We start from the raw sequence: 11432 nt of genomic DNA on the forward strand, positions 1-11432 counted from the left end.
TGCTAGAGTGGGGTGTGCTGAAGAGGCACTTACCGTCTTCAGGGGGAAAAGAGAGGTAGGAAAGGGGCCAGGGACAAGGACCAAACAGAGCCCGAACGATGACCAAATCCCAAACATGCACTTAAGCATGAAGATGGGTGTGGGGGAGGATCAAGACACATCCCTGCCTGGGACTTGGCTGGTGTTCGTCAGCACAGCCTCATAAATGACTGCAGCTGCTATACACAGGCTCCCACCAGAACCAGAGCTGGAGATACACAGGGCAAGGGACAATGCTCACCAAGCCCGTTGAGGGCACAAAGCAATAGGAAAGGGCTCCCAATGAGCGGGAGAGCACACGGCGATGGGGCAAGGGAGAGAGAGGTGCAGCCAAGAGCAGCATGTGATGCACCAGCCTTAAGTCAGAGGTTCAAAGGAGGGTGAAGGCCCCAAACCTCTTTGCTTTGTGCAGGACTAAGACACCCAAATCAACACTGGGTGCTGAAATGGGGGTGCAGAGCAGGCAGACACTCTGGTGCTCCCCATGTGCACTGCACTCTGGCAGGGCAGCAGCCCATGGGCCCTCACAGAGGACGTGGAGGGGCTGTGCACGACTTTCCCCACTTCCCACCTCTGGCAGTGCATGCTGGCAGAGGGCATGGGCTGCTTTCCAGGATCCAGTCTCTCCTTGGCTCTTTTCCCTGGCTCCGCAGTACACGGCACAGCAGACGGTAACATGCCCGCCTCTCCATGGGCTGGTTTCTTATGAACCAATGCAAGGAGCCTGTGAAAGGAGCAGCCGCGGCCAAGTTTCCCCTTGTTTTTACTTTCCTGGTTTAATTTTGTCTGGGTCCAAGTGGTGGGTTTTGAATCCAGCCTTTCCCTTCTGTAGCTCTCCCCGCTGGTCCCAGTGGCGCTATAAGAAAACGTTAAGTCAGAGGCAGCCGGCGCCTCCCTGGCTCTGGAAGCTGCACCCGGCAGGATCCCGGCTGGAACCCTGGGATGGGCTCTCAGAGGACTAATGGAAATGCACCGCTACTTTGAGTCTCTGCTGGGTTGTTCAACATGTGAGTCTGAGCTTTCTGCATGAGTTTTTCCTCCCAAAAGTCCTCCTTTTCCATCCATGCACTTCTGGATGTGCGGCCACACCAAGGTTGGACCCATTGAGGTTTTCCAACAGGTTTCTCCTAGAAAACGCAGCAAGTTCCTCCACCGGCCCCTGTGCACCCTAACGCCCAGTCATACTCTGCCATAGCTGCACCCTTCACCCTGCAATCTGCTCAGGATCAGGCTCTTTGCAGCCCTCCTTCCCAAAAGTGTGTCCATGAGACATTGATGCACTTCAGACACTAGCCTGCATGGGTAGAAGATGGAAAGGCAAATACAGGCTCACTGCTCTCTCCTGAGTCCTCCCCGCTGCAGCCAGATTTGCTGGGGCTGCGTCCCCTCCCCTCCTCTCCTCTGGGCATTGCCTGCCCAGCTGCACAGCATCCCTGCAAGCCGACAGGATGAGTGACGGGTAAACAGAGCTTTTCCATGGAAATATTTGTTCAACAAAGAATTGCAGATTTTCATGGCGAGTATCTGGTTTCCTCCAAACTTTTTTGTTGTTTCTGAAAGCTGCCTGGCCGATCTGGATCTGGCTTTTGTGAGCATTTTTCCCCCTAACTTTTTTCAGCAGCTTGGTTCTCCCTGCTCCTTTTTATTTTCTTTTTTTTTATTCTTTTATTTTTTCCCCGCACTTCTTTAGGTTTCCATCCTTTTTAAAAAAACATAAATGGAGGTGATGGTGTCTCTTTTGGGCTTTTCTGCATGGCGCAAACTGTCCTCCCTGAGAGATTAATGATAATGATGGGTGACCCATGAAGGGATACTTGGCTTTTTAGGCTGAGAAAAGCTTGAGTGGGAGAGCTGGAACTAGTCAATCTGCTCTGCTCTGGGCTACACCTCCTAAAGTACACACAGAAGGAAGCAAGAGACTGTCCAGAAGGAGAAGAGAGAAGATGCCTGCAGCGTGCTTGTGTCCACATGGAGTGATGTGAGAGTGCGAGGGCGTCTCCCAGCCTTATGTGCCTATCTCACTCCACGCCTTTGACCCAAGGCTGCCTTTCTCTCTCTGCCTTCTTCTTGCTTAACTCGATTTTCCCCAAGCAATTCTGCGCAGAGACACGGATTGCTCCCCAGCGTGTCCCCGGCGGGTGCCCAAGGAGCCAGCGGGGTCCCAGCACAAGGCGGAGGTGACAGCAGGTGGCACTGCAGCCCCAGAAACGCGCCGGGAGCGGCTGCCCTGCACGGGCACACTCCCACCCACATCCACATCCACACCCACCCATATCCACATCCATACTCCCACCCATATCCACATCCATACTCCCATCCATATCCGCACTCCCACCCACACTCCCACTAGCAATCCAGGGCTCAGGCAAAGCAGCCCGCCTCCACTCGAAGGTTCATCCCCTGCCATGGGATCCCACCAACCCTCATGATTTCATGCGCTGTGAAGAGCTTGGGATATTATTCCTAACCCACGCCAGAGCAGAGTGTCCGAGGTAAATCCTGTGCTCAGTGGAGGTTCAGTGAAGGGATAAGACCTGGAGCAGAGAAGCCTTCTCCTTAGTCTGCGGGTGATATGACTTGCCACTTGCTTTTTGGGTGCAAGAGGCTAACACGCCTGTTGGTTGCAAACAGGGAAAGCAGGAAGAGGCAAGCATCCCAAGAAATCAAGGTAGCCCAGACAAAGTGTAACCAAGAGGTGCTGCAGACCAGGTGGGTAAGGGAAGAACCTGAGTTGCTGTAAAACAGTGAATGTGAACACAGAATTAAAAATGAAACAAAACAAAAACCCCCACCAACATTCTTCCATGAACTATGCTGATTCATGTCAGTAAATCCATACCAATCTCCCCAGTTCTGCCTGCTAAGAATATAACCAGAGATGCACCATAGCCTCTATTCCCATCCTATAACCGCTATGTGAGTTCAGGCTTTATTTTTAGCCCGGCTTCCTTGGGGCTCTGTCTGATCTGATCTCTCTGGAGAGATTTTTTTCTGCTAAATGCCACACTCCTGCTAGAAACTCCCATTCTCCCCAGCACTGCTGAAGGGGTTGACCTTTTTGAGCAAATTTGAAAGATAATCTGGTGAAATTTGGAACAAAACTGACAGCCAAATAGAGAAGAGAGACACTTAAAAGAGCATCCTGGGGTGAGATAGACAAGAGACAAGTGGCACTCAGACATCAGAGTAGCTGGTTTGTGGCCCAGAGGATGTCAGGATTGCTGCAGGAGGAAGGAAAAAAGGGTAATTTTCTTTCTTCCTTTGATTTGGCTGGTATAGTATTGCCAAGCTCTTTGTGACTTGCTTTCAAGCAGTTTGCTGTGAGCGTTCAGTGTTGGTTAGTGGTGTTTGGTCCCGTGATGTTGTTTCTGGACAGCAGTTGGTTGAGCTCATGTCTTGTAATTAGTGGGTGGGCTTGAAGAGACCGCTGTGGCTTCCGATCTCTCAGGGAAAGGGAGAAAATAAGCAGGATTAAGGAATTTTAGAAAATTACAGGCATTTTCATTTCACATAAGCTTTGCCAGGAACACCAAGCCCTGGAGAAGGATGGCCGCTGCAGGATGCATTGCCCATGGGCAGGACTAAAGGACTTTGTTTCTCATTAGAGTCACCCAAATAACTCTCTGTGTGTGGCTGTGTGCGTGTGCACAAATACAGCGTTGTCTGCCCAGCGGTCCACAGGCCAGCAGTGGCTGTGGGAACATGGTACTTTTGCAAGATTAAAGGGATATATTCCATCTGCAAACATGGTTTTACACAGATTTCTTTTTCACAGCAGGATTGCTGTAACTAGAGGAAGCTGGGTGATGCAGAGGGATGTTAAAGCAGGGGAGCACTGGCTCTTGCTCGTTTTTAACGAGGCCAATCTGTGAGGTGACAACACTGTGTGTCCAGACAAGCCCACCCGGGCTGTCAGACCCCAGTTGAGCTAATCCCCTTCTTGCTCACATGGTTTTTCCTGCAGCTGAGAGAGACCGAAAACCAACCACAAAATCCCCAGGAAAAGGCCAATTGTGAAACTGCAACAACTGAATAAGAGCCATAGGAGAAGACATAGCATTTTTCACTGGTGTCTCTATTTGTCCCTGGTTTAAGGGCCTGTCAGGGGGTTGGGACCGCAGCTTCCCAGCCTGTCTCATCCAATACCCCAGGGGACATTTCCACTGTACACATTCACTCAGCAGCATCTAAAATTCACAGTCGGTACTGGGTGCTAAATGCACAAAATAAATGTAAGTGCTGTTTCAGGTGGGCATTTATGCTCCTGCTTCTGTTGCAGGGTGCAAGATCTGACCATCCCATTCCCATGTCAGAGGAAGAAGATTCTATCTCCAGGATTACCAAGCAATCCCTTACTGCTATATTTCCCAAATAACAAGTGTTTTCTGGACAGGATTTGATGACAGGTTTTGTCTTGAGAGAAGGACTGATCTGACATTCAGAGCAGAAAGGATCTATCAGCCAGGCGCTAAGGCACATGCACCAAAACATGGCTTTTAGAACTACAATAGACACAAAAAAACAATGTCTACTTTATAACTGCAAACACGGATCTAATCCTGCCTTATCAGGCAAGTTGTTCTACATGGTAGCTCTATCAAGTGCATTTATCTCTATATATACATGTATATGTACATGATATGTTTATATATTCTGTCTCCCATTCCGAGTAGATACTAATCATATGCTGTTCCACCCAAACAATGTTAAAAGTGGCCTATGTCTCTCTGGTGATAACTGCTTCCACCAGCACTCATGTGACTCTTGTTTGCGAGGTTGTTGCACCAGAGCTGCCAACTGCAAGCCCCTGGGCCCTGAAAGGAATTTTCACTAAAAACCAGCCAGCTCTGGGCAAAAGCCCATTGGTTTTCTACAGCAGGGCTTCAGGCAGCAATCATCACCCCATGGGGACATCTCACCCTTGGGATAGTGCCCTTCATCAACATCCCTGCTGTGCTGCATGCATCCAGCACGGGAGCAGCCGCCTCCTCCAAACCAGCCAAGGACTTCTCTTTCTCTCTCTCCCCCCTCTTCTTGTTTAGCAAAATAACCTGTGATTATTTTTCCACATGAAAGTGCCTGCTGTTCAGGTGGACAATCTGACTCCAGCTGAGCCGCCTGGAATCCCTGTGGTTTTGATTTTCAGTGGAGAACAATCTTATCAGCCCAGATTGTACACAGAGATAGGGAGCCTTCGGGTAGGGTTGCATAAGCACAGATTGCCTCAGCTGGGATGGGGAAGGCTCCGCTCACTGTATTTATTTGTTTTCCCCACTGTGGGTTTCAGGTTCTCCTGGTGACCATCATTTCAGCTTTCTTTCCCTGCTCATTGTTTGAGCAGCCGAGCCTTCCTCATGGATCACTGGGCAGGAGGTTCAATTTAAATCTGGCCTCAGCCCCTGGCCACCTGCATGTTGCCTTGAGAGATTTCTTGCATATAGGGGATTTTTTCCCCCTCCCATTATGGTTCTTCTCTGGGCAAGGATGGGATGGCCCCCAATTTGGGATGGATGTGATTCCCCCCTCCGTTGCACACCCGTTTTGGCTTCTTCCCCGCCTGCCAGCTCCTCTTTCAAATCTGGCAACTGCGTGGGCACCTTGTCTCCGATTGCAAAGGCAGGATATACGGTTTCCACAGAGGCCATCAGCAAATAGCTGTGGCTATGTAATCCTGGCAGAAGAGGGGGATGAGGACAGAGAGGCATCCTGAGCAAAGCAAAGCCTCAAAACATCACCCAGAGGAGCACCGGGGAGTGCAGACTCAGAGACTTGGGCATCCAAGGACAGCACATGCTGCAGTGGGTGCTGACATAGGGATCCCATCCCATGTCGTATGATGCTTCTCTTCCGGGGCAGTCCCCTCATGTGCCATCCAGGGGCACAGGGTGGCAAGGACTGAATGCACCCACACAACCTCCATGCTGGTGCTCTGAGGTATCACTGGGACCTGGCATAAAAAGTCATCATACAAGTCAGAGTGTGCCTTTTGGAAAATGTTTTAGGATTGGAGTTAACCCTGCAGTGGTGTGGGAGACACCTCATGCACCTTGAACTCCTTTTGCTGTGAGAAAACCTTGGTCTTGGTCCAGTTCACAGCTTTTGCTCCTTTTGTCTCTTTTCCTCCTGGTTTAGAGAATTTTAAGAAATCTCCCTTGTACCGATGACTTCAGATCACGTAACATCCCTCTTTTCCTTCTCTAGCATAGATTATTAAATTTAACACATCCATAAACCAGAAGGGACCACTGTGATGAGCTGTGTTGGACATCTGGTGTGCCATAAGACCACATCAAGCCTGCTAAACATCTCCCAGAAAGTCACCACAGTGTGGGGCATTGATTCTCCTCCTGCTAAAACATAAACCTCCCTTTCAGGCTTGAATTAAGCCACAGGTGGGTGCAGGGTACTGGTGACCAGCTGCTGACCATCCTCACCATGATCATCACATCTGGTGTCACGGGCTTTGGCCACACCGCTATCCCCACCAGCCCAGCACCATGTTCCCACAGGCTGGTGACAATTGAGCAGGCCAGCAGCACAGCCCCAAAGCCCCCATGCTGAAGGCTTCCTCCAGCCCAAGCCCTGTGTGGAGGTGGGGAGCTCAGGCAGAGTAGAGGTGGGGTCATGAGCTAGCAGCCTACAGCTCCCTGTCACCATGCCCTTGCTTTGCCTTTGCCCTCCTGGGAGCCCCTTGACCCTCATCCAAGTTACCCATCAGACCTGGAGGTCTCAGAAGCAGATCTTGCACACAAAGGTAATAGATGGGGCTGCTACAGATCAGGGTGGCATCAGCTTCTTGGTGAACATATTGCTCTGGCTAAGTCTGTCCACTTCATTAGGCACCATCTCTCCTGGGGATCGCACAGCTCCAGCATCCCCACATCCTTTGCTTTTCCCTCCAAGAATAAATCCAGCCCCCCTGTCAAGCACCTCCTGGGCCTTTGGGGTCATTCCTCCTGTCTCAAGCCTCAGCATCTCCCCCGCCCGCAGGGGCAGCAGTGATGAGTGTCCCACCCTGAGCTGTCCCAGCAGTATAAAATTACCATGTGCTTTTCTTCCTCGTCACTCAATGGACGCCAGACACCGTGGGGAGCATGGAACAGGACATCCCCAGCTCAGCTCTGCTGCGGAGGGCATGTGGCACAAACCAGCAATGGTCCTGTGTGCCGACAGGGTTGGAAGCCACCACACCAAGCGCAGAAGTGTCCCCTGCAGCCTCACGCTGCTGAGCCCCCACACCATTCCTGGCTCCTGTTCGCGTCGGTTCTGCTCCAGCAGAGGAGTGACACAGGCAAAGCCCTGCTGAGGCAGGCAGAAGGTAGCTTCTGGCTACAAAGAACTGAGCAGCCCGTGCCCAAGTGGTTGGGCAAGTTCTGTGGTTTCCTCATGTGGGCACCTCTGCCCAGCCCCGAAGAGCTCCCAGCTGGTGCTCACTCCCTCTTGCACTCTTCCTCTCCCTGCTTCCCAGCTGGCTCTGGGAGATTAGGCATATGAAGATCTTTATTCCCTAAATACATCTCTGATTTGCTCTAACATGACGCAGCCCTTCTCTTGGATGAAGCACACACCAAGGCTGTGCCCATCCACAGCCATGGTGCTGCCACAGAATCCCTCCCATGCCCACCCAGGCAGCATTATGGGTCGCTGTGACACCCAGCACCTCATACAGGGCAGCGGGAGTGGCAGGGGGAGAGGCATCCCTTGGGGCTCAGGAGAAGCACCCTGATGACTTGCAGATGTGATTTCATTTTTCAGTTGTTTCTAGTTCACTTGGGTGGTTGATTTTGGGGGTTTTTTTTTAATTCTAGAAAAGAGACAATTTCTTCAGGGAGTGTTAGCCACAAGCCTCATTTGGCATTGTGTTTTAGTCAATTGGTTTTGTCTTGTATTATTAGGAATATTGTATTACATAACGATAAGCTGCATTGCCTTATTATGGGGATCATAAAGGGACGCAGCATGGGCACATGGAGCACCAGCCACCAGTGCAGGGCAGCCACCCTTCCTGCTTCATCATCTGCCTTTGCTCTGACCTTCAGCAGGTCTGTTGTCTTCCTAGGTCTCAGTTTCTCCTCCTGTAAAACAGGGCTAATACACACTTCAGCTATTAGCTGAAAAGCTTTTCCATCCTTAGGTCAAAAAAAAAAAAAAGATGAGTTTTTCCCTTTTCTTCCATCCTAAGAAGCAGACATGAGGATCTTTTACACCTTTTCTATCACGACTGAAAGCCTTCAGAGTCTGAGCAGCTTCAGGACCGTAGCAAAGTGACCCTGATCGCTGCAGAACTAGGCTGTGGAAGAGAAGCTGAGGCAGAAATGGGAAGTTGCTGCTCTGCCTATGGAGGCATTTTCCAAAAGCACTGAACAAGTGAAAATGAAACCGTAATTGAACCAAATCTGCCTCTTTAACCTGACTATTAGGATTGGGATTATATACTTGAGAAAAAGTTCAACCTCTGTTTAAAATCTGGGGAGGTGGGAGCAAGTGCCAGAAACCATGGGTGACAAGTCCAGCTGGAAGGAAAGACAGGGTGGCAGGGGAAGAGGTTCAGCTTGGTGCCCTCTTTCCAGACAGCATCTGAATGCTGTTGGGGTTAGAGCTGATAATCTCTGGGGAGCGTGGTAATTTGCTCTCTCCACCTGAAGATTAAAGCAATTTTTCCTCCTTTTACGTATTTAGAATTGTGTCCAAGTCCAGTTGGGAAAGATGACGGTGTCTCCGGTTACTTTGTACACTTGAGATGAACCAAAGCTCCTGTAGATCCAGCCTCTGACACCTCTACTCTTCCCACACAGCACCTGGTGCCCTCAGAAAACCTGACAGCTTTGGCCCCAGCAGGAATAGCAAAATCCACCTTTGAAGATGGATTGATGCAGCCAGGCTGGCCAAGTACTGCTTTGGCTGTATCTTTACTGCTCCTGCTGCTGCTAATGGCATCCACACGTATCAGGCAGGTTAAAGCACCTCCCTCTGAAGGCAGCGTATACAAGCACCCAGCCTCCAGCAGCATCACCCCACAATGAGCACTTCCTCAGATGCAAAACCTCCAACTGAGAAGCGTACCAGCTGGCTGGGCAGACAGGGAGGTTTTCCATCTGTGCCCGTGCAGTGTCCATGAGCTGCTCTCCGGAGAAAAGTAGGAGTAAGGGGAAGCTCAGAGGTGAAGAGTTATCTCAGGCATGTGCTGTTTTCTTTACAGATCTGCAGAATCCGAAGCACTTCAATAACAGTTAAACAATTGTTAAATAGTACTTTATCTTCAGGCTGGATAACAGCACAAGCAGCCGCTGGCTGCCTAGTGACAGGCAGCTCGATAAAACCATCCACCCAGGAGGGAGTCTGGATGCCTTGGCCCCATCCTGCCTGTACTGCACACCCTGCCTCGTTCCAGCTGCTGACATTTCCAAACCTGTGTGCTCAAAACGAAGCCCCAGGTCTGGCTGAGCAGGCCCGGATTGCAAAGACACAGAGCACAGAGGTTCCCTAATCACATCGCGGCTCCAGGCTCCTGCCGTTGCAGCTGGGGATGCATGAGCTTTAGGGAGCCAGGCCTGGAAATGTGGCGTTTAAATCCATCAGCTGAGTGAGCATCCGCTCCTCATCACGGGCCTCTGCAGAGGATTTGCCAGCACGTGGCCCAGGATGGTGGGGGCTGAAAGCAGGACCATTCCTGCCCCTCTGCAGCGCCAGGGGGGCAGCGGGAAAGGGAGCTGGGCAAGGGCTGAGCAGGAGTGCAGGCCATGCATGGCATGACGCTGGCTCAGTGTGAGCCAGGAGATGAAATGGGGGGGGAAGGGGGGCTGGCTTTCTCGACGGGTGTTTGGTTTTATGCACTGCATTTCCCAGTTGAAGAATCTAAGCATAACCTCCACTCCGGGCTGCTCCCAGCGTGGAGGTAGGCTGAGAGAAGCGGGCTGCCCATCTGCCTCCGCAGGAGGAAGAGGCGCTTACGGTAGAGGTGACCTTTCTAAATCCCTGCTTTGGACAGACATTTCCAATAAGTGCTGAAGAAATGCCTGCCAGTTCCAGCTTTCTCAGCCTGCTCTCCATTTTCCTTCCATCCTCTCCAGGCTGAATTTAATCCGAGAAGGTTCCTTTGAGCTTTTGTGTGTTGCTGGGGGAGATGTGGGAGCACAAGGGATCGCATTACAACTTTCATTTCCTGAAATGTTTGAGGGAACATCCAGGGTTTTATCCACACATCAGGCAAAGTTGAGGGCTCGGATTTCAGGTCTTGTCACTCAGCTGTCACCAAACAAATGAGCCTCTCAGAGCTGGAGACGGAGGGAGCTACCTGCTATTCATGACCCCAAAAGCAGGTGATCACTCATGGGAAAAGCAGGTAGAATTAATCATTCCGCTGTTCTCCATTTCCTCCCCTTTTTTGGCTGACCTGGACACAGTGTGAAATCTGTCCTGGGGGGTGAACGGGAGCGGGGGGGGGGGGGATTAACTCCTTCCTGCCGGTGGAAATACAAAGCAGAGCTGGGTGAGAAACAGCCCCAGGCTGCCTCCCCAGGCTGGCTTTGCTGTGAAAAGCTTGCTGCGAGGTCAAGCCTAATCGAGGAGAGCTCAGCAACCTGCACCTGGCTCAGCTCCAGGGCCTCCCTGCTCCCACCTGCCCGCCCCGGCCTCTTCCCCAGGTGGAGGGTCATTTCCAGGGGAGGCCCTCAGCACCCTCCATCCCTCCTCGCCACAATCCGCCTGTTGGCAACCTCGTCCCTCTACCCATGAAGTAAATGGAGGGCCGGGGCACGGGCAGGGGTGTACTGAGTGGTCCTGCTCTGCAGCCGTTGGGCCTGACAGCAGCTCCGGCCTGCAGGTCTGTGTTGAGTACGGGGGGGGTTTGGGCGAGGGGGATACTCCCTGGCAGCTTCCTCCCCACCCCGAAAGTCAGCCCTGCCGCTGCCCGCGCGCAGGAAGCGCCTCTGCACTCTTTGCATTGGAAATAACCCCTGATTTGCGAGTCCCTCTTTGGCTTCCTCGATGCTCAGGGCTGGAGTCCCGGGCAGTATTTATCCTTCTTCTTCACCGAGTGACTTGGGGAAACAAAACAAACAAAACAAAAAAACCCAAAGCAGAACAAACAAACAAACAAGAAAGAAAAAGAAAAGGGAAAAAAAAAAAAACAACCCACAACCAAAAAAACCTACCAAAAAACAGAGATAGAGCTTATCCACCCTCAGGATCCAGAGCCCGCGGCTGCTCACCCTAAACCCCTCCCCCCTTTCCTGGGGTGGGTCCCCTTTTTTGCCCCAGGGGCTGGGAGCAGCTGCGCAGCTTCGTGGCGGATCGCGGTGGGGCTGTTTGAGGCCCCCAGTAAAGGCGATGAGGGTCCCTGGCTGGGCCTGGGCCATGGACCGTCCCGTCCTTGGGGTCCCCGCGGGGCATGC

This window comes from Strigops habroptila, chromosome 4 (genome assembly GCF_004027225.2).
Source record: "Strigops habroptila isolate Jane chromosome 4, bStrHab1.2.pri, whole genome shotgun sequence".
Taxonomy (NCBI): Eukaryota; Metazoa; Chordata; class Aves; order Psittaciformes; family Psittacidae; genus Strigops; species Strigops habroptila.